The 23,792-nt window shown below is 39.5% G+C and overlaps 1 long non-coding RNA gene across 1 annotated transcript; it reads left to right on the top strand.

Moving 5' to 3' along the window:
* Positions 1-8,550: 8,550 nt before the first annotated feature.
* Positions 8,551-10,310, top strand: LOC108948639 (uncharacterized). Its single transcript, XR_001973375.3, has 2 exons — positions 8,551-9,708; positions 10,106-10,310. It is a non-coding gene; the product is annotated as an uncharacterized lncRNA (long non-coding RNA).
* Positions 10,311-23,792: the final 13,482 nt, after the last annotated feature.

The following is a 23,792-nucleotide window of genomic DNA, read 5'->3' as shown; positions in this document are numbered from 1 at the left end:
AGAAGTCACAAAACTAGAGTTGATGTTCAGGACTCGTAATCAGATGCTACGGGCCTCCAAATTCGATCTCCACCATTATATTAATAGTAGGACTTCCCTACTATATAAGGGTGGTTTGATAATTTGTAAAGGACACATTGACACACTACAAAGTAATACACCGCCGCCTTTCAGCTTTTAATATCTTGTTACTTTGTTCATACATCAGTAGGATTTTAATTTGGTTCGAGGGTGATCGAACTTGAGTGCCAAGGCTAATGCATCCGTTTGGTTTGCATTTATTACCTTTACAGTTAATTTCGATACCCATTTGTATATTTTCTCAAATCGTACCAATTTATACTACGTATCCTTAGAACCGCGTATAAATTCAATTGTTATTCATTTTTCAGATAAACAGTTTGGCACCCATTGTGGGGCTAAGGATAATAGTGATTATTTGATACAAATCCCTATAAAACACACTATTTTACACTTGCTCTTGGACGCATATTTGATTTCATTCTAAAAATGACGAACTCTCAATTACTGCCCCTACATATCGACAACGAATCTAGCCATCAAGGTGAGAATAACAACATGGCGCCGGGGACAAAAGGCCACCCGCTGACGCTGTTGGGACTCGGGTCATGGAGCCAATTGACGTGAATTCACTTGTGGCCATCGAAAAGAACCAGCATCCCGGTCCCGAAAACAGCATCCAAGGTGGGACACGATCTGTAGTTCGAAATACCCAAACTATTGGAGAAGACGGGATCAGCCTGTGTATGATTTTCAAAATGATGCAAGTTCAACAGGTGGAGATAGCTCATTTGCACAGCCAAAACCAGACGCCGAGCAGGGCTGAGCCCGGTCCACCCTAAGAAGTCACTCACATAAAGGGGCCAGTCGTGGTAAGGTCAAATGAACAAGTATCAGGGACTAACCCCGAAATTATAAAGATGCTCGAGGAACTAACAAGGAGGATAGAGTCAGGGGAAAAGAAGATCGAAGAAAATGATAAAAAGGTCGAAACCTATAATTCCAGGATAGACCAAATCCCCGGGGCACCCCCGATACTGAAGGGACTAGATTCAAAGAAATTCGTGCAAAAGCCTTTTTCTCTGAGCGCGGCCCCGAAACTGATCCCTAAAATATTTTGTATGCCCGAAATGCCGAAGTACAATGGAATAACCGACCCAAATGAGCATGTAACCTATTATACATATGCTATCAAAGGGAATAACTTGGAAGACGACGAGAACTGGTCTGTTTTACTGAAACAATTTGGGGAAACCCTGTCAAAGGGAGCGATGATATGGTACCATAATTTGCCACCTAACTCTATTGATTCTTTTGCCATGTTTGCATATTTTGTTGTAAAAGCACATGTTAGAGCCATAAAGGTCGAGACTAGGAAGTCAAACCTTTTCAAGGTAAAGCAGAAAGACAACGAGATGCTCAGGGAGTTTATATCTCATTTCCAAATGGAATGAATGGGCCTACCACCGGTCACCGACGATTGGGCCGTTCAAGCTTTCACCCAAGGACTAAATGAATGAAGCTCAGTGGCTTTACACCAGTTGAAGCAGAACTTGATTGAGTACCCGGTTTTACCTAGGACGATATACATAATCGATATCAGTTGAAGATTAGAGTCAAAGACGACCAGCTGTGGGCTCCTTACCGATCCATAACCAAAAGGGACGTCGATCAAAAACCAAGGTTGAACATGGATCGATACCTGTCATATAATTGAGATCATAGGAGTAACAAACCTGGGCACAGCTCCATACGAGGTGAAAGGAGAAGTGATAGGGGCAAGGGCTCTAGAAAGCTCATGAGCAAGAATGGTTTCGATAGGCATGCTGGACCTAAGGAAGCACCGCGACTATCTGAATATAACTTCAATATTGATGCATCTGCCATCGTATCGGCTAACGGACGCATCAAAGACACTAAGTGGCCTCAAACTCTGTAGACCAATCCAGCACAGAGAAATCCCAATCAAATATGCAAGTATCATGGAACCCATGGCCACAGAATTAAAGATTTCAGGAAGTTGAGAGAAGAAGTAGCTTGGTTATTCTATGAAGGTCACCTTCGGGAGTTTTTAAGTGAACGGGAAAAGAATCATTTTAAAAACAGAGAATTTAATAGGCAAAACGAGCAAGAAGAACCGCAACACGTTATTCACATGATCGTCAGAGGGATCGATGCATCCCAAGGACCAGTGTTAAAATGCACTAAGGGGTCGATCATAAGGGAGAAGCGATCTTGGGCTCATGATTACATACCTAAAAGTACCTTGTCCTTCAATGACAAAGATGCATATGGAATCGTGCAGCTCATGAATAAAACTCAAATTAAGTGTGTGTTAATTGATCCAGGTAGTTCGGCCAACATCATTCGATTGAAAGTCGTAGAGCAACTCGGTCTACAAGACCAGGTTGTGCCCGCGGCCCTAGTGCTAAAGGATTCAACATGGCATGCGAAACTACTAAGGGTGAGATAACATTTCCAGTAAACATGGTCGGGACCATTCTAGAGGCGAAGTTCTATGTGATCAAAGGAGACATGAGGTATAACGCCCTGTTCGGGAGACCATGATTCCACAACATGAGAGAAGTACCCTCGACCTTTCACTAAGTTCTAAAATTCCCAACACCAGAGGGAATTAAAGCAGTCTACAGGGAGCAGTCGGCCGCAAAGGAAATGTTTGCCATTAACAAAGTGATTCCAATATCGCCACTTTCAACAACGAAGGGGTCAAATTCGAACGAAAAATAGGAGGCCAAATAGCAATCACAAACGCCAGCCTCGACCTAAATTGAGAAGCAGGGGACTAACGAAGATGATAATTATAGGGTCCCTCGATCCTTTATAGTCCTTGATGATTCCGACGCTTCCAAATCGACGGTCAAAGAGCTGGAGCAAATCATAATAATTGAACTTTTGCCCAAACAAAAGGTATACCTGGGCACGGGGTTAAATCCCGAGCTCAGGAAAAACCTTATTCAATTTCTTATAGCTAACATGGATTGTCTCACTTCGCCCCATCTTCACATGACAGGGATCCCACTGGAAATCACCACCTATAAACTAAGCTTGGAATTGAAGTTCCACCCGGTTAAAAAAAAAAAGAAGACCCCAATCCGAGGTCAAATATGCTTTCGTCAAAGACTAGGTAATCAAGCTTCTTAAAATAGAGTCCATTTGTGAAGTAAAATACCCCGAATGGTTATCGAACGTAGTAGTAGTCCCTAAAAAAGGAAACAAACTTAGAATGTGTGTAGATTACAAGGATTTAAATAAAGCATGCCCCAAGGATTCTTTTCCTTTGCCTAATATCGATCGTATGATCGATGCCACGGCCAGCCACGAGATCCTCAGTTTTCTCGATGCCTATTCCGGGTACAATCAAATACAGATGAACCCGGGTGATCAGAAAAAGACCTCGTTCATTACTAAATATGGTACCTACTGCTACAATGTAATGCCATTTGGATTAAAAAATGTTGGTGCCACTTATCAACGCCTAGTAAATCGACTGTTCGAAGAACAAATAGGGAAAACTATTGAAGTTTACATTGATGATATGCTAGTTAAGTCCTTGTGGGCAGAGGACCATTTGAAGCACTTACAGGAAACTCTCAGTATATTAAGGAAATATAACATGAAGCTGAACCCGGAAAAATGCGCATTCGGGGTCGGATCGGGCAAATTTCTTTGATTCATGGTATCTAACTGAGGAATCGAGATTAATCCCGACAAGATCGAAGCTATTGATGGTATCAAGGTGGTAGACAACATAAAAGTTGTGCAAAGATTAATCGAGCGCATGGCCGCCCTGGTTCGATTCATCTCGAGGTCCTCCGATAAGGGCCATCAATTTTTCTCGTTGCTAAAGAAGAAAAATGAATTCACATGGACCTCGGAATGCCAGCAGGCCTTGGAAGAGCTTAAACAATACGTATCAAACCCGTCGTTGCTTCATACGCCAAGGGCAGACGAATAGCTTTACTTATATTTGGCAGTATCGGAGGTAGAAGTATGTGGAGTCCTAGTCCGAGAAGAATGAGGTACACAATTCCCTCTTTATTACGTCAAACGGACCTTAGGTGAGGCCGAGACTAGATATCCCCACCTAGAAAAGTTAGCGATCGCTTTGATAAGTGCCTCTAGGAAACTAAAATTGTACTTTCAATGTCATCCCATATGTGTTATAACAACTTATCCACTTCGAAATATTTTGCATAAACCCGAGCTTTCAGGATGGTTGGTCAAATGGGCAGTAGATATCAGCGGGTACGATATTGAATATCGACCCCGAACGACAATTAGGTTCCAAATTTTGGCAGTCTTCGTAGCTGACTTAATGCCGGCCCTAGTACCCGAAGTCGAGAGAGAGTTGTTGATAAATTCGGGTACGACCTCAAGAGTCTAGACCCCCTTCACGTACGGTGCTTCGAACGCGAAAGGGTCTGGAGTCGGCATCGTACTAAAACCTCCCACAGGCAACGTGGTTAGACAATCTATTAGAACTGTAAAATTGACTAACAATGAGGCCGAATATAAGACCATGATTACAGGTCTTGAACTAGCCAAAGGTTTAGGAGCGGAGGTGATCGAAGCCAAATGTGACTCCCTCCTCGTGGCGAATCAAGTTAACGGAACCTTCGAAGTTAGGGAAGAACTAATGCAAAGATACTTAGTGTAACACCCCGATAAAATTTGCAAAGAAAATAATGTTTCATGGTGCCGGACTAGGATTACATGTTTAAGGATTGTAGGCTTGGACTTTTTGGGTTGAACAATGCACGGGAAAGTAAAGGAAATTTTTTGCCGGAAATGTGAATTTATGCGGTCCATTATGTGACCGCATAATCACTCTGCGGGTCGCATAATGGCCGCAGAAGTGAGCAGGTGAGGGCTATTCTGGAAGCAGCTATGTGGTCGACTATGCGACCACATAACTGTTATGCGGTGCATTATGCGATCGCATAACAGTTATGCGGACCGCATAGTGACCGCATACACAGGCAGTTCTTTTGGCTATTTTGTAACCAATTATGCGACCGATATGTGGTCGCATATGCGACCGCAGAACCTGTTCTGGAGCTCCATTTTTGGGTTTTTAAAACCCGACCCTATTTCGTTAAATACACTCTTTGGGTCATTTGTGAGCTATTATCTGATATTTTAGAGTGAGAGAGGGTGCCCTAGAGTGAGAAGGTGTTCTCCAATAATTGTTCTTCAATTCTTGCTCAAGTTTTGGAAGATTAAGAAGGGAAGCTTACTAGGTCTTCATCCTAGAGGTAAGATTCTATACCTTAAACCCTAATTTTGAAATTTTCTGAAAATGGGTAATAGCAAGATACATTTCTGGGCATGAGAGTTGTTTATTTTATATACATGTATTATCAAAGGGTGTAGGAATATTGTTGAGCTAAAAATGGTAAAGGTTGGGTTGTGGGATGATGAAATCCTTCATAAAAAGGACATTGAAACCTTATGCACACCTAGTGTTTGATAAAATGCTCAAGTGAGCTAGAACCATGATCATCTTCCTAATTTTGATTCAATTTGTTATATTTCTAAAATAGATTAAAGTTGCTAAGAATTCCAAAACGTTTTAGAGTGTAAGGAAGCTCAAGTGAGGTATGTTGTCTAAACTCTTCTCTTAGAATTGAATCCCACGATATTCATGTAAATTATGTAAGTCCCGAGTGATTCATTATGAAACTGGCTTTTCCGAGTAAGATTAGATTGAAAGAAATATGTTCAACAAGCATCCTAGATGCTTTATTCATGTTATGTTACCAATTGAGGATGTGTTAAAATATGGGTTGTGCACTAATAATGTTTCGACTTTAAGTCAAGTTTAAATGAAGGCTATTATGCCAAGTTTTGTGAAATATCTCTATGTGCCTTAGACTCTAAATTGCTCACATGTGTACCACACACCTTGATTTGAATTGTAATTGTTGTTGATGATGATGATGATATTTGAGATTGATAAGTTGAGCATGAAATACTGAATATGACCAACGTGCCAAGAATGATCTTATAATTATGGCCATTAGTACCAATGAAATGAAAAGATGTGAAAGTAATAAGAAATGTGATGATTGATATAAAAAGGTTGATGTCTCAAATAAGACAGCCTAGTCGGTCGGGTCGTGATCGGACACCATGCCGCACACATGGTGGTAATTGTGCTGAAAATTGTAAATAAAATTTATGGTTGTGGTCGATGTCCCTAATGGATAGCCTAGCCAATCGGGTCGTGATCGGACTCCGTGTTAAAGATGGTGGTATTGATATTGATAGAAATTGTGGTTGATGTCTCTACTGAGATAGCCTAGTAGATCAGGTCATGATCGGACTTCGTGCTAAGAGTGCGGTGGTACTGGTTTTGTGAATAATGGTATTATGAATAGTGGTATTGGTATGGTGAATAATGGTACTGGTATTGTGGACAATGGTATATCGATAATAAAAATCTCCCAATGTGACATATGAAAATTAATTTGAACACTCTCTTGATCCTAAATTGAGGTTTGATGTTGATTAAGGCTTTCATTGATATTATGATAATCTTGTTTGTATTATTTGTCATTCTATTGAGAGGATGTTTAGTTATACATACTAGTGCTATTCGACGGTACTAATGTGCCTTTTGTCGGAGGTGTTGCATCTTTCAATAGATGCAGGTGGTTCCACAGCAGGAGATATTGATCAGTGGTAGCAGTGCACTTTCTTCCCAGCTGACTTGGTGAGTCCCACTTCATCCGGGGTCATGTATCTTTTGTACTTTGTGTATTCGGTTTGAGGTATAGCCGGGGCCTTGTTGCCGGCATTATTATTGTACTCTTCTTTATCTATAGAGGCTCCGTAGACATAGTGTGGGTTATGTATTTGTGCCGGGGAAAGACAAACTATATTATGTTGGGGTTGTATTACTAGTCCATTTGAGACTTTAAAAATGATGAAACTATTGGAATTGAATTGGTATTGTAGACATGAACACATTTTCGTCTAATAAATGATAATATGTATTATCTCTATTCATGAATGAGTTTGGGTAGAATGAAATCTAACAGGCTTGCTCGGTCGGGTTTACTTGGTTAAGCGCCGATCGCGCTCCTCGGTTATGGGGCATGACACTTAGATAAGTTACAAGTAACTCTACACCGGTTTAAGGATTTGACTTTGCAACACATGCCTAGAGATGAGAATAGCGAGGCAGATACCCTCGCAAGCTTGGGGTCATTGATCGAAGACAACGAGCTCAATTCGGGGACCGTCATGCAACTCACGAGGTCAGTAGTCAAAGAAGGTCACGCCGAGATAAACTCCACAAGCTTGACTTGGGTTTGGAGAAATAAATACATAGAGTATTTAAAACCAGAAAACATCCCTCGGATCCGAAATAATCAAGGGCCCTGCACACAAAGGCAGCACGATTCACCTTGTCCGAAGATGGAACCTTGTTCAGAAGAATGTTCGATGGTCCATTAGCAATATGTCTAGGACCGAGGGACACCGAGTATGTTCTGAGGGAAGTTCACGAAGGCACTTGCAGAAATTATTCCGGTGCCAAATCATTGATTCAAAAGATAATCAGAGCCGGCTATTACTGGATTGATATGGCAAAAGATGCGAAAGCGTTTGTTCGAAAATGTGACAAATGCCAAAGGCATGCACCAATGATTCACCAACCCGGGGAACCACTCCATTCGGTCTTGTCACCATGGCCATTAATAAAATGGGGAATGGACATCGTTGGCCCTCTTCCATGAGCACCAGGTAAAGCTCAATTTATTTTATTTATGACTGACTACTTTTCTAAATGGGTTAAAGTATAAGCTTTCGAGAAAATTAGGGAGAAGGAAGTCGTCAACTTCATTTGGAATCATATCATATGTCGATTCGGGATGCCTTCCGAAATTGTGTGTCATAACGGGAAGCAGTTCATCGGCAGTAAAGTGACCGAATTCCTAGAAGATCATAAGATTAAAACAATCCTAGCGGGAACGGACAAGCTGAATCGACCAACAAAACCATCATCCAAAATCTTAAGAAGAGGCTAACCGGCGCCAAAGGGAGATGGAAAGAAATTCTGCCCGAAGTTCTTTGGGCATACCGTACAACTTCGAAGCCCAATACCAGAGCTACTCCATTCTCATTAGTTTATGTGGCAGAAGCTCTAATACATGTCGAAGTCGGGGAACCAAGTATCCGGTTCCGATATGCGACAAAGGAATCAAATAACAAGGCTATGAATACAACCCTACAACTATTGGACGAAAGGCGTGAAACCACCCTCATTCGATTGGCCGCCCAAAAGCAACGAATCGAGAGATACTACAGTCAAAGAGCCAATCTTCGATATTTTAACATCGGGGACTTGGTGTTAAGGAAAGTCACCCTCAACACTCTAAAACCCAATGAAGGAAAATTAAGTCCGAATTAGGAGGGACCGTACCAAATCCTCGAAAACACCGGAAAAGGGTCATACAAGCTCACACTGATGAATGGGGAACAACTGACGAGAAATTGGTAGACTTCACACTTTATTATCTAATTCGAAACAGATAATGAGGATCTTCATAATTCTATTTCATTCTATTTTAGGCAGTGTTTGGCCTTGGTTAAGCTTATTAAGGACTAAAAAAGTAACTTTCAGAAATAAGTACTCTAATTTTCAGCATAACTGATATGTAAAGTACGAGGAGAAGTTTTTCTACAATTAAATGTTTTGGTTATCAAAGTACTAGGAGAAGTTTTTCAAATATTGTTTAAGTTATTAGATTCAAAAGTAATATACTGGTTTCGCATATGTTCTGCTAACTTATGCACTTTAGCACGCTTTATGTATTTATTCAGCTGGAATCGCCGGCACACATCGTTCTCTTCTCTCTGTGTATTTACCTTTTTCCCCATAAAAATTTGGTCTTGTGGTGGTTTCTGTAAATTATTCTTCTTCGTCTCTTGCAAATTTCCCTGTTTGGATCACCCAGGTGAGTCAAGACGACAATTCTGAAATTCTATATAGTATCTAATTGAAATGACAAAATGATCTTGTTTCTTGGAAGATGATTCAAGCTAGCTAAGTGAACAGATTTGCTAATACAATTGGGGAAAATGCTTCTTTTTTTGCTTTAATAAAAGTATTCCTTCCCCATCCCTATTCCATGTGCTCCAATCATAGTTCAAACAAAAAATTATAGTTTAAAATATGTGTTTAAAATATGTCTGCAGTTAGTTTCCATTAGTGTGATACATGATTGTTGGCTTGTACTGTGTATTGTGTAGCCCTAAGCATCTGAATTCTTTAGCATTATCCTAGGTTAAGCCTGTAAATTTAGGCCCGGTTTTCTGGTAGCTTTTTAAAATAGCAGATTCGGCAATGCAATTTGTTACAGCAGATGACAATGAATTACATTCGTAGGGATCCTACACATTTCTGCTTTGAATTTTGCTTACTGCCTTTTTCATTATTTCTATATAGAAGAATAATGTATTTATTTGCAGCCATTTGATGATGAAAAGTGAAAGAGACGGATTGCGAAGCAACGCTGTGCAGTGCTTGTTTATCAGTCAACTAAGTACTTGTCATGTACTTAGTTGTTTCTGCAGGCCAACTTATTTGTCCATGTCAAAGGTTGGGTTGAAGAGGTGCATTTTGCTTGTAGCATGTCAAGTGCTCTTTCAGTCATTTTGGTAATCTCGTCTGTTTAATAAGTTCTCTAAAATAAGAATGCATTTTCCATGTCTTCATGTTATCTAATATAGCCTTAAATTAATAGCAGCAATGCTATTCTGCAAATCTCCTCGGGGTTGCTGATTACCTATAAGTCTTAAGGTTTTATCCGTACATTTGATAAGAAACCTACTGGTCTTTAATCTTTGAGTTCCCTCTTGGTATTTCCTTTTCGATTTATATGCTGATAAACTATGTTTTTCGGGGTCCTCTTCCTTTTTTTCCCCTCCCCTGTTACATCTAGCAGTTATTTACAACAGTTTATGCTATTTACTTGTTACTTCTTCAATAGAAACAACAATGATTTGTCAGGATATTGATTTCTGAGGCATTTTACAACTAATTGGTTGTATCCAGGTGTGCATTCGTGCTTTTCCAGGCAGTCGGTTGGGATTGCGAGGAATTTAGAGTAGATTGAAAGCATATGAAAATGGTGAGAGATAGAGATAGTGAAAAAGATAGATATGGAATTGAACAAGTTAGAGGTTGAGATTTATCACGTTTGAGGTTGAATCGAGCGACATTATTGACAAAGTCAAAGCTTAGATTCAGGATAAGGAAAGTATTCCACCAGAGCAGCGGCGATTAATCTTCACTGGAAAGAAGCTCAAAGATGGACATACTCTTGCATCCAGAAAGAGTCGACTTTGCATTTGGTTTTGAGGTTTCGTGGAGGGATTATTGAGCCTTCTCTGATGGCTATGGCTAGGAAGTACAACCAGATTAAGATGATTTGCTGTAAATGCTATTGTCTCTTGCTTTCTCGTGCTGTTAACTTCAGGAAGAAAAGATATGGGCACAGCCCTTGTTTAGCTAGATGTATGCCGTGGAATTATGCTGCCAGTCCTGTCTTAAAATTTTCAGCAGTCCACTTGATGTAATGGATTGAATATCATTTGTCTTAAACATTTAATTTGACAAGGTGTAACGTTGGGATGGTTCAAATGTTAAATGGTATCAGCTCAAAGGTGCTGGTTTATGGAACTTTTCTTGACATGGTTTGCATTTAGTTTATTGTTAGAGCAAAGTGATTGAGTGGCTCATGGTCGAATATAAATTAGAGATCGCTCATTGACCTTCTTCTTAATCGATTTTCAACCAATGGTTGTTAATGGTTCTCTTACATGATGATGAAATCAACCAACGGTCACATAATTTAAAAGTTAATATATTTTAGAAAGAATATTTTAATAAAAAAAATTAATGATCTAACGATACCATTAACCAACTACATAAAATCAATTAAGTAATCAATCACCAGTGCGCAATAAACCACCATCATGGTCGATTAAGTAATCATTGATACAAATAAAACCACCTTCGTGGTCGATTATCAACCTCTAAAGTCTAAACTTCAAACCTCACAAAGTTATTGAAACATTCTTAGTTAATCATCAAACATTCTTGGTCAATCATCAACTATTATTAGTATATTATTCACGTCTGATTGATAATCAGTTCCCTTAAATCAACGACTCTTGGTTTATTATCCATGAGTGGGTGCATAATCAACTCGCTTATGGGTTGATTATAAGCCATTGGCTGCAAAATGAAAAGGCATTCGGTATATATATATATATATATATATATATATATATATATATATATATATATATTAAAGGAATAAAGTTACCATATATAATTGGCATTGTGGTTAAGCCAAGTGGCAAGCTAATAAATGTCAATAATATATGGCAACTTTATTCTATATTTGGCTCTCTCTCTCTCTCTCTCTCTCTCTCTCTCTCTCTCTCTCTCTCTCTCTCTCTCTCTCTCTCTCTCTCTCTCTATATATATATATATATATATATATATATATATATATATATATATATATTATAGATCAAGTTTTTAAATTTGAATTAAAATAAAAAATAAATTTATCTTTTGGTACCATACTTAATTCGATTAATGATCATATGCAATCATGTTAGGAACTTTTGTTATCTTTTCTAATTATTTAAATACTACTTCGCCTCTGGCAAAATAATAATAATAATAATAATAATAATAATAATAATAATAATAATAATAATAATAATAATAATAATAATAATAATAATAATAATAATAATAATAAAACTACTCCATATAACTATAAAACTCTTTCACATCTAAAATCATATAATTAAAATTCTTTAAAATACTATAGCTAGATTTGAATAAAGGGAATTTCTTTTAAAGTAAATATAATATATAGGGTACACGTCTATGTTTATCCAGTTAACAAAAAAGAGTTTAAAAATTAAATAAAAGTTTACTTACATATATAATGAAGTAAACCTACATGCCGGAGAAAGAAACATCACAAAAATAAGTCACTATTCAAAAAATTTATTTTTTTCTTTTTGAAGAATGTTTGCTTGACGAGTCAATTTGTATAAATGGACATCAAACAAATAGCAAAACTTTAGCTATACAATTGATATCATTAATTTCAATTTTGCACCTTATAGGAATTAAAGGATATAAGCTGAAATTTTTCATTTAGCTGCAGTCAAGCCAACATTGCAAGGGTATAATACTTTTTTCATTGAAGAATATTAGTTGTGAATCATTAGATTATATGAAAGGTTTTTTTTCTCGAATTTCAACAAGAGGAATATTAGTTTCTAATTGATAATTTCTATATCGATTTTCAAGTGTAACAAAATGTCACGACCCAATATCATCTATAGGTCGTGATGGCGCCCAACACTACAGCTAGGTAAGCCAACTAATAGTCATACGTACATTGGTTAAACTTTTATTTCAAGAAAATAATAAAATACCAACTTCTACCAATATGTGTGTGCCAAGACCCGGTGTCACAAGTGCATGAGCATCTACTAGATTATACAAAACTCCAAATATTGTCTGAAATGAAATAGACAGAATATAAATATAAGAAGAGACGCTGGTAGCTGCAGAACGGCTCAGAAAGGTAGCTTACCACTATGCCTCGGGATGACGTGGGTATGTGATGATAGGTCCTCCACTAGTACCTGTCTCAGATCCTGCACAAAAAGTGCAGCAAATATAGTATGAGTACGTAAACAACGTGTACCCAGTATGTATCAAGCCTAATCTTGAAGTGGTAGAGACGAGATGGCCGACTTTGACACTCACTATGGGTCAATAATAATAACTGAAATATAACTAGAATATTTAAATCAGCATGATTTACAGAATTTACAATAATTGATTTAATCATCAGAGATAATCAAATTCCTTCAAATGTAACAATTCTCAATATATTAATTAAATTCCTTCAATTCAGAAAAATTTTAATTTATCAATTAAATCTCATTTACAGGAGTAACAATTAATTCCATAAACAAACAAGAATAATGATTCATTAAATTTTAAGAATTTTCCAAATAATTAATTAGCTTCTCAAGCTGAAATAAATTATTAAAGTATCGTGTAATTATTATTATTAAGCACGATTTCTGCTGAGGACGTATGGCCCGATCCAGAGTGTCGTGTACACTGCTGAGGGACGTGCGGCGCGATCCATAGATGCATCTATCCTGCCGAGGCGTTCGGCCCGCTCCACAAGAAAGGAGGACATTTTTATGTACCTCCGGAAGGAGAGTATATTTATTATGAGATAAATTTGGGAGGAAGAATAATTTCTTTTAACAATTAATAATTTAAACAGAGAATCAAGTATATGAGGTTTTCATCCTTTAATATCTTTATCTAACAATTTACAATATATATTCATATATATCAATTAATATTAATTAATCAAAGAATACAATTTACACAAGTAATGCATGCTTTGAGTCCTAAACTACCCGGACTTTAGCATTAATAGCAGCTACGCATGGACTCTCGTCACCTTGTGCGTACGTAGCCCCCACAATTAGCAACAATTATTTAATTTTTAATCACCTATGAGGTAATTTCCCCCTCACAAGATTAGACAAGAGACTTACCTCGTCTTGCTCCAATTTAATCCACTATAAGGCCTTTTTCACGATTATCCAACTCCGTCTGGCTCGAATCTAGCCAAAACAATTCGATATAATCACTAAAAATTATAGGAAATCAACTCTATAAGAAAATACTACAATTTTAATACAAATCTCGAAATTAATTAAATATTCGTCTGTGGGGCCCACATCTCGGAATCCGGCGAAAGTTATGAAATCCGACAATCCATTCAATTACGAGTCCAATCATACCAATTTCACTCAAATCCGACTCCGAATCGATACCGAAATCTCAAAATTTCGTTTCTATGAGATTTCTAAACTTTTTCAAATTTTAATCTCAAAACACTAATTTATGGTGAACACAATGATATACTTGTATGTGTAGACCAAATCCGAGTTAGAATCACTTACCCAATGTTTTTCCCTTGAAAATCTGCCAAAAGTTGTCTCTGCTCAAACTCAAGTTCGTCAAAAAGGGCAAATGGGACGAATGTCCTCTTTTTATAACACTGTCCAGCACTTCGGAACTGGGCCTCGAACAGGGCCTCGATCGAGGCTTCGATCATGGCCCTCGAGCCTAGGACTCGATCGTGGCTTCGATCACAGGATTGAGCCTGGACCTCGGTCATGGCCTCGATCAAGGCATCGAACATGTGCCTTCGATCAGGGCATCGAGCATGGGTCTCGATCCTAGCCCTCGAGCCTTACCTTCGATCATGCCCTCGAGCCTTGCCTTCGATCGAGGCTTTGATACTGAGCCTCGTCCCTGACTTCGACTCAGGGATCGATCGTGGGCTCGATATCTGGGCTCTATCACAACCCATAATGTCCAACACAAGAGGAAATATTGCAGCAGCTTTTTAACTCAAATTTTTGATCCGTTAACCATCCGAAACTCACCCGAGGCCCTCGGGACCTCAACCCAAAATACCAACAAGTCCTAAAACATCATACAAACTTATTTGAAACTTCAAATCACATCAAACAATGCTAAAATCATGAATCATGCTCCAATCAAGCTTAATGAAACTTAAAATTTTTAACTTCTACATTCGATGTCGGAACGTATCAAATCAACTCCGATTGACCTCAAATTTTACACACAAGTCATAAATTACATAATGGAGCTATGAAAATTTTTGGAACTGGATTCCGACTCCGGTATCAAAAAGTTAACTCCCCGGTCAAACTTTCAAACTTTAAATTCCTATTTTAGCCATTTCAAGCCTAATTTCACTATGGACTTCCAAATAAAATTTCGATCTCGCTCCTAAGTCCAAAATCACCATACGGAGCTGTTGGAATCATCAAAATTTTATTCCGGGGTCGTTTTCTTAAAATGTTGACCGAAGTCAAACTTAGCACTTTAAAGCCAACTTAAGGAACCAAGTATTCCGGTTTCACCTCAAACACTTCCAAATCCCGAACCAACCATCCCTGCAAGTCATATATCATTACAAGCACCTACAGAAAGTTTTATTTTAGGGAACGGGGTTCTAAAAGTTAAAATAACCGGTTGGGTCATTAAATTCTCCACCTCTTAAGCAAACGTTCGTCCTCGAACGGGTGTAGAATTATACCTGAAGTGCTGAATAAGTCTGGATATCTGCTCCGCATGTTTTCCTCGGTCTCCCAAGTCGCTTCCTTGACTGGGTGGCCCTTCCACTGGACTTTTACTACAGAAATCCTCTTGGATCTCAAGTGGCGAACCTGTTTATCAACAATGGCAATTGGCTCCTCTTCATAACCCAAACTATTATCTAGCTGAACTGTGCTGAAGTCTAACACATGTGATAGGTCGGCATGATACTTCCGGAGCATAGATACGTGAAAAAATGGATGAACTCCCGATAGGCTGGGAGGCAAGGCAAGCTCATAAGCAACCTCCCCAACTCGTTTCAACACCTCAAATGGGCCTATAAACCTTGGGATCAACTTGCCCTTCTTCCCGAATCTCATAATTCCCTTCATCGACGAAACCTTCAAGAGAACTTTTTCACCTACCATAAATGATATATCACGCGCTTTCTGATCCGCGTAACTCTTTTGTCTGGACTGTGCTGTACGAAGTCGCTCCTGAATCAACTTTACCTTTTCCAAGGCATCCCTTACCAAATCAGTACCATATAACTTAGCCTCATCTGGCTCAAACTATCCGATAGGTGAACGACATCGCCGACCATATAAAGCCTCAAATGGAGCCATCTCGATGCTGGATTAGTAACTGTTATTATAAGCAAACTCGTCCAAAGGCAGGAAACGATCCCACTAACCTCCAAAGTCAATCACACATGCCCTGAGCATATCCTCCAAAATCTGAATTGTCCTCTCTGACTGTCCATCGGTCTGCGGATGAAAGGCTGTGCTGAGCTCTACACGGTTCCCCAACTCACTCTATACTGCTCTCCAAAAATGTGAAGTAAACTGAGGGCCTCTATCTGATATGATGGAAATTGGCACACCGTGCAACCGAACTATCTCCTGAATATAAATCTGGGCCAACCTCTCTGAAGTATACGTAGTCACAACAGGAATAAAATGTGCCGACTTGGTCAACCTGTCAACAATCACCCAAACTGCATCAAACTTCCTCAAGGTCCGCGGCAACCCAACTACAAAATCCATAGTAATTCGTTCCCATTTCCACTCTGGTATGGTCATCTGCTGGAGTAGGCCACCTGGCCTCTGGTGCTCATATTTAACTTGCTGGCAATTTAGACACCGAGCTACATACTCAACTATGTCCTTTTTCATTCGTCGCCACCAATAATGTTGCCTCAAGTCACGATACATCTTAGTAGCACCTGGATGAATAGAATATCGAGAACTGTGTGCCTCTTCCAGGATCTTTTTCCTCAGCCCATCCACATTAGGAACACATAGATGATCCTGGAGTCGCAGAACACCATCCACTCTAATAGTAACTTCCTTGGTATCATCTCGTAGTACCGTTTCACGAAGAACCACCAGGTGTGGGTCATCATACTGGCGAGTCTTGATTTGCTCCAATAGTGAAGACTGGGCCACAACACATGTAAGAACTCGGCTGGGCTCTGAAATGTCCAGCCTCACAAGTCTGTTAGCCAAAGACTGAATATCTGAGGCTAATGGCCTTTCCTCTACTGAAATGAAAGCCAAACTACCCATACTCTCCGCCTTTCTGCTCAAGGCATCTGCAACCACATTTACTTTGCCCGGATGATACAAGATAGTAATATCATAATCTTTTAGTAACTCCAACCACCTGCGCTGTCTCAAATTTAGATCCCTCTGCTTGAACAAATGCTGCAAACTGCGATGATCAGTGTAAACTTCACAAGACACCCCATAAAGATAATGCCTCCAAATCTTAAGAGCGTGAACAATCTCAGCTAACTCTAAATCATGTACCGGATAATTCTTTTCGTGGGGCTTCAGCTGAAGTGAAGCATATGCAATAACTTGCCCTTCCTGCATCAATACACAACCCAAGCCAACGCGCGAAGCGTCGCAATATACTGTATACATCCCCGAACCGGAAGGCAACACTAACACTGGTGTTGTAGTCAATGATGTCTTGAGCTTCTGAAAGCTCACCTCACAATCATCGGACCATCGGAATGGGGCACCCTTCTGGGTTAATTTGGTCAAAGGTGCTGCAATAGATGAAAAACCTTCCATGAACCGACGATAATAACCTGCCAACCCCAGAAAACTCCTGATCTCAGTCACCAAAGTGGGACGATGCCAATTCTGAACTGCCTCAATCTTTTTGGGATCAACTTTAATACCTTCGCCCGATACAATATGTCCCAAAAATGCTACAGACTCAAGCCAGAACTCACATTTAGAGAACTTAGCATATAGCTTTTGTTCCCGCAATGTCTGAAGCACTAATCCCATATGCTGCTCATGTTCCTCCTTACTGCGCGAATAGATTAATATGTCATCAATGAAGACAATGACAAACAAATCAATATATGGCATGAATACCCTGTTCATCATATCCATAAACGTTGTCGGGGCATTAGTTAAACCAAAAGACATTACCAGAAACTCATAATGACCATATCTAGTACGGAAAGCAGTCTTCGGAACATCCGAATCCCGAATCTTTAACTGATGGTACCCCGACCTCAAGTCGATCTTAGAGAATACCCTAGCACCCTACAACTGGTCAAATAGATCATCAATACGCGGCAACGGGTACTTGTTCTTAATAGTGACTTTGTTCAATTGGCGATAATCAATACACATCTGCATTGTTCCATCCTTCTTTTTCACAAATAATACTGGTGCACCCCAAGGAGATACACTCGGTCTGACGAACCCTTTGGCTAGTAACTCTTCAAGTTGTTCTTTCAATTCTTTCGGAGCCATGCGATACGGTGGGATAGATATAGGCTGGGTATCTGAAGCCAAGTCAATACAGAAATCAATATCACAATCAGGTGGCATACCTGGAAGATCTGACGGGAATACATCGGGGAACTCCCGAACTACAGGCATTGAATCAATAGTCGGAGTCTCTGCAGTAGTATCCCGAACATAGGCTAGATAATCCAAACAACCCTTCTCAACCATGTGTTGAGCCTTTATAAAAGAAATAACTCGATTAAATGAACTAATAGGCAAACCTTTCCACTCCAGCTTAGGCAATACTGGAATAGCCAAGGTAACAGTCTTGGCATGACAATCTAGAATAGCATGATATGGAGATAACCAGTCCATGCCCAGAATAATCTCAAAATCGGTCATCTCAAGCAATAGGAGATTTGCTCTAGTTTCATAACCACATAATGTAATAATACAGGACCGGTAGATCCGGTTCACAACAACAAAATCGCCCACAGGAGTGGACACATATACAGGAGTACTCAAGGACTCACGAGAAACACCCATGAATGGAGCAAATAGAGATGACACATATGAATACGTAGATCCTAGATCAAATAATACTGAGGCATCTTTGCCACAAACAGAAATAATACCTGTAATCATAGCATCTGAGGCCTCTGCATCTGGTCTAGCTGGAAAAGCATAGAACCGAGCTGGAGCACCAACTGTCTGGCCTCCGCCTGACTGACCTCCATCTCTAGGACGGCCCCTACCCACCTGTCTTCCACCTCTGGGTGGTCAGACTACTGGTGGAGCAACTGGTCCAGTAAGCATAGGCTACTGACCCTGCTGTACTGGTCTACCTCGAAGCCTGCGGCAAAATCTCCGCATGTGACTGGGATCCCCGCACTCATAACAACTCTTCGGTGCGATGGGCTGTTGACTAAGTGTCTGGCCCTGGGGACCTAAATACCCACTGGGAAGACCCTGAATAGCTGGTGGGCAGTAAGAACTCTCTGGGATAGCACTGAGATAAGATCGCACTGGAGCACCTCGAGGAGGTGGTGGTGCTGGATATGGGGGTCTGCTGGACTGTCCCCTCACGAACTGACCTCTGCCCCCGGACGGAGCACCTCTGAACTATCCAGAGTACCTGAACCGCTTATCTCTCATAATCTTCTCTCGGCTCCGCTAACGTACACCCTCAATCCTCCGGGCTATCTCCATAACTCGCTCATAAGAAGTACCCATCTCAACCTCTCGAGCCATAGTGGCCTGAATACCAGTATGTAAACCGGCTACAAACCTTCGCACTCTCTCCGCCTCAGTAGGGAATATCATTAGTGCATGGCGAGATAATTCAGAAAACCTCGCCTCATAATCAGTCGCTAACATCTGACCCTGCTGGAGCTGCTCAAACTTAAACCGCAACTCTTCCCTCTGGGAGGGTGGAATATACCTGTCCAAGAAGATACGGGTGAACCTGTCCTAAGTCATGGGAGGAGAATCTGCTGGTCTACCAAGAGCATAAGACTACCACCATCTACGGGCTCTACCCTCTAGCTGAAAAGTAGCGAAATCAACCCTATAGGATTCCAATATCCTCATGTTGTACAGTCTATCTTTGCAACGATCAATGAAATCCTGTGGATCCTCATGTCGCTCACCCCGGAAGACAGGAGGATGTAGTCTAGTCCATCTTCCCAATAGTTTCTGAGGATCGGCGGCTACAGCTGGCCTGGGCTCAGGTGTAGCTGCTGCCACTGGCTGGACTCCACCCACGGGTAGTGCACTCTGGGTCTGATATACAGCAGCTGCTTGTCCATGAGCCTGTGCGGTAGGGGTCTGTGCTCCCCCGCCCGCCTGAGATGTGGCTGGGTCCGCCGAAAATAAACCGGCCTGAGTCATATTATCCATGAATCGCAGCATACGACCCATGACATCCTGAAATCCCGGTGCAGATGTGAAGTCCACCGGAGCTGGCTCTGCCACAGGCACCTCACCCTGCTCCTCAATAATGGGATTCTCTGCTGGATCCACTGGCGGCATAACCGGAATAGTCCTGGGATGTCCTCGCCCTCTACCATGGGCTGGAGCCCTCCCTCGGCCTCTGCCTCGGCCTCTAGTAACTGGGGGAATAGCTCTTCCCTGGTCTAGAATCTCATTAGAGCGTGTTCTCACCATCTGTGAGAGAATAAGAGAAAGATATTTAGTACTACATCAATTGCACGATAGAATATGAAGAAAGGTAGTTTCGTAACACCATATAGCCTCTCGAAGATAAGTACAGACGTCTCCGTACCGATCCGCAAGACTCTATTAGGTCTGCTCATAACTTGTGAGACCTACGTGAACCTAGTGCTCTGATACCATGTTGTCACGACCCAATATCATCTATAGGTCGTGATGGCGCCCAACACTACAGGTAGGCAAGCCAACTAATAAATCATACGTACATTGGTTAAACTTTTATTCCAAGAAAATAATAAAATACAAACTTCTACCAATGTGTGTGTGCCAAGACCCGGTGTCACAAGTGCATGAGCATCTAGTAGATTATACAAAACTCCAAATATTGTCTGAAATGAAATAGACAGAATATAAATATAAGAAGAGACGCTGGTAGCTGCAGAACGGCTTAGAAAGGTAGCTTACCACTATGCCTCGGGATGACGTGGGTATGTGATGATAGGTCCTCCACTAGTACCTGTCTCAGATCCTGCACAGAAAGTGCAGCAAATATAGTATGAGTACGTAAACAACGTGTACCCAGTATGTATCAAGCCTAATCTTGAAGTGGTAGAGACGAGATGGCCGACTTTGACACTCACTATGGGTCAATAATAATAACTGAAATATAACTAGAATATTTAAATCAGCATGATTTACAGAATGTACAATAATTGATTTAATCATCAGAGATAATCAAATTCCTTCAAATGTAACAATTCTCAATATATTAATTAAATTCCTTCAATTCAGAAAAATTTTAATTTATCAATTAAATCTCATTTACAGGAGTAACAATTAATTCCATAAACAAACAAGAATAATGATTCATTAAATTTTAAGAATTTTCCAAATAATTAATTAGCTTCTCAAGCTGAAATAAATTATTAAAGTATCGTGTAATTATTATTATTAAGCACGATTTCTGTTGAGGACGTACGGCCCGATCCAGAGTGTCGTGTACACTGCTGAGGGACGTGCGCGATCCATAGATGCATCTATCCTGCCGAGGCGTTCGGCCCGCTCCACAAGAAAGGAGGACATTTTTATGTACCTCCGGAAGGAGAGTATATTTATTATGAGATAAATTTGGGAGGAAGAATAATTTCTTTTAACAATTAATAATTTAAACAGAGAATCAAGTATATGAGGTTTTCATCCTTTAATATCTTTATCTAACAATTTACAATATATATTCATATATATCAATTAATATTAATTAATCAAAGAATACAATTTACACAAGTAATGCATGCTTTGAGTCCTAAACTACCCGGACTTTAGCATTAATAGTAGCTACGCACGGACTCTCGTCACCTCGTGCGTACGTAGCCCCCACAATTAGCAACAATTATTTAATTTTTAATCACCTATGAGGTAATTTCCCCCTCACAATATTAGACAAGAGACTTACCTCGTCTTGCTCCAATTTAATCCACTATAAGGCATTTTCCACGATTATCCAACTCCGTCTGGCTCGAATCTAGCCAAAACAATTCGATATAATCACTAAAAATTATAGGAAATCAACTCTATAAGAAAATACTACAATTTTAATACAAATCCCGAAATTAATTAAATATTCGTCCGTGGGACCCACATCTCGGAATCCGGCGAAAGTTATGAAATCCGATAACCCATTCAATTACGAGTCCAACCATACCAATTTCACTCAAATCCGGCTCCGAATCGATACCGAAATCTCAAAATCTTGTTTCTATGAGATTTCTAAACTTTTCCAAATTTCAATCTCAAAACACTAATTTATGGTGAACACAATGATATACTTGTATATGTAGACCAAATTTGAGTTAGAATCACTTACCCAATATTTTCCCTTGAAAATCCACCAAACGTTGTCTCTGCTCAAACTCAAGTTCGTCAAAAATGGCAAATGGGACGAATGTCCTCTTTTTATAACACTGTCCAGCACTTCGGAACTGGGCCTCGAACAGGGCCTCGATCGATGCTTCGATCATGGCCCTCGAGCCTAGGCCTCGATCGTGACTTCGATCACAGGATTGAGCCTGGACCTCGGTCATGGCCTCGATCAGGGCATCGAACATGTGCCTTCGATCAGGGCATCGAGCTTGGGTCTCGATCCTAGCCCTCGAGCCTTACCTTCGATCATGCCCTCGAGCCTTGCCTTCGATCGAGGCTTCGATACTGAGCCTCGTCCCTGACTTTGACTTAAGGATCGATCGTGGGCTCGATCACAACCCAGAATGTCCAACAGAAGAGGAAATATTGTAGCAGCTTTTTAACTCAAATATTTTATCCGTTAACCATTCGAAACTCACCCGAGGCCCTCGGGACCTCAACCCAAAACACCAACAAGTCCTAAAACATCATAAAAACTTATTTGAAACTTCAAATCACATCAAACAATGCTAAAATCACGAATCATGCTCCAATTCAAGCTTAATAAAACTTAGAAATTTCAACTTCTACATTCGATGTCGGAACCTATCAAATCAACTCCGATTGACCTCAAATTTTACACACAAGTTATAAAATACATAATGGAGCTATGAAAATTTTCGGAACTGGATTCCGACTCCGGTATCAAAAAGTCAACTCCCCGGTTAAACTTTCAAACTTTAAATTCCTATTTTAGCCATTTCAAGCCTAATTTCACTACGGACTTCCAAATAAAATTTCGATCTCGCTCCTAAGTCCAAAATCACCATACGGAGCTGTTGGAATCATCAAAATTTTATTCTGGGGTCATTTTCTCAAAATATTGACCGAAGTCAAACTTAGCACTTTAAAGCCAACTTAAGGAACCAAGTGTTCCGGTTTCACCTCAAACACTTCCAAATCCCGAACCAACCATCCCCGCAAGTCATAAATTATTACAAGCACCTACAGAAAGTTTTATTTTAGGGAACGGGGTTCTAAAAGTTAAAATGACCGGTTGGGTCATTACACAAAATGTATATTTTAAAAAAATAAAATTGGTATGACGTGAATTGTTTTTAAAAAAATGTAAATAAATTATATCGAAATGGGATTATTTTTTAAAATATAACATAATTTAAAAATAAAAGGATAAGATATTTTTGAATTTTAGTAGGGAGTTTTTTAAATTATTATAACAAAAGTCATATCATGGATAAAATCAAGTAAACAAGATCTTATGGAATATTTACATAAATATGTGGCCAGATTTATATTTTACTTTTTATAGCTAATATACATAGATGATATACCGACAAAACGTGATTATACATATATTACATATGAATTATATATAAATTACATATCCTTCAATTTTTTAATTTAGTAGTTGGGTGAGCACCTATTTAAGTTGATTAGATAAAGAAAAAAGAAAAATATGAAAGAATTTCAACCAAAGACTAAAAATATAAATAAATTTCTTATCTAGACTATTTCTATTATAACTCATCCTTTTATAGTGAAATAAATTAATTTTTTTAACCAAAAAAAAAACCATAAAAAATAAGATAAAAGAAAATAAATATAGAAAACAATATATGGAAAAACTAAAAACCAGAAATAAGAGATGACAATGAATTTCTTCTTCTGCTTCATCTTTGTTGAGTATATAAATT

This window comes from Nicotiana tomentosiformis, chromosome 4, assembly GCF_000390325.3.
Source record: "Nicotiana tomentosiformis chromosome 4, ASM39032v3, whole genome shotgun sequence".
NCBI lineage: Eukaryota > Viridiplantae > Streptophyta > Magnoliopsida > Solanales > Solanaceae > Nicotiana > Nicotiana tomentosiformis.
This window is presented reverse-complemented; position numbering and strand designations above follow the sequence as displayed.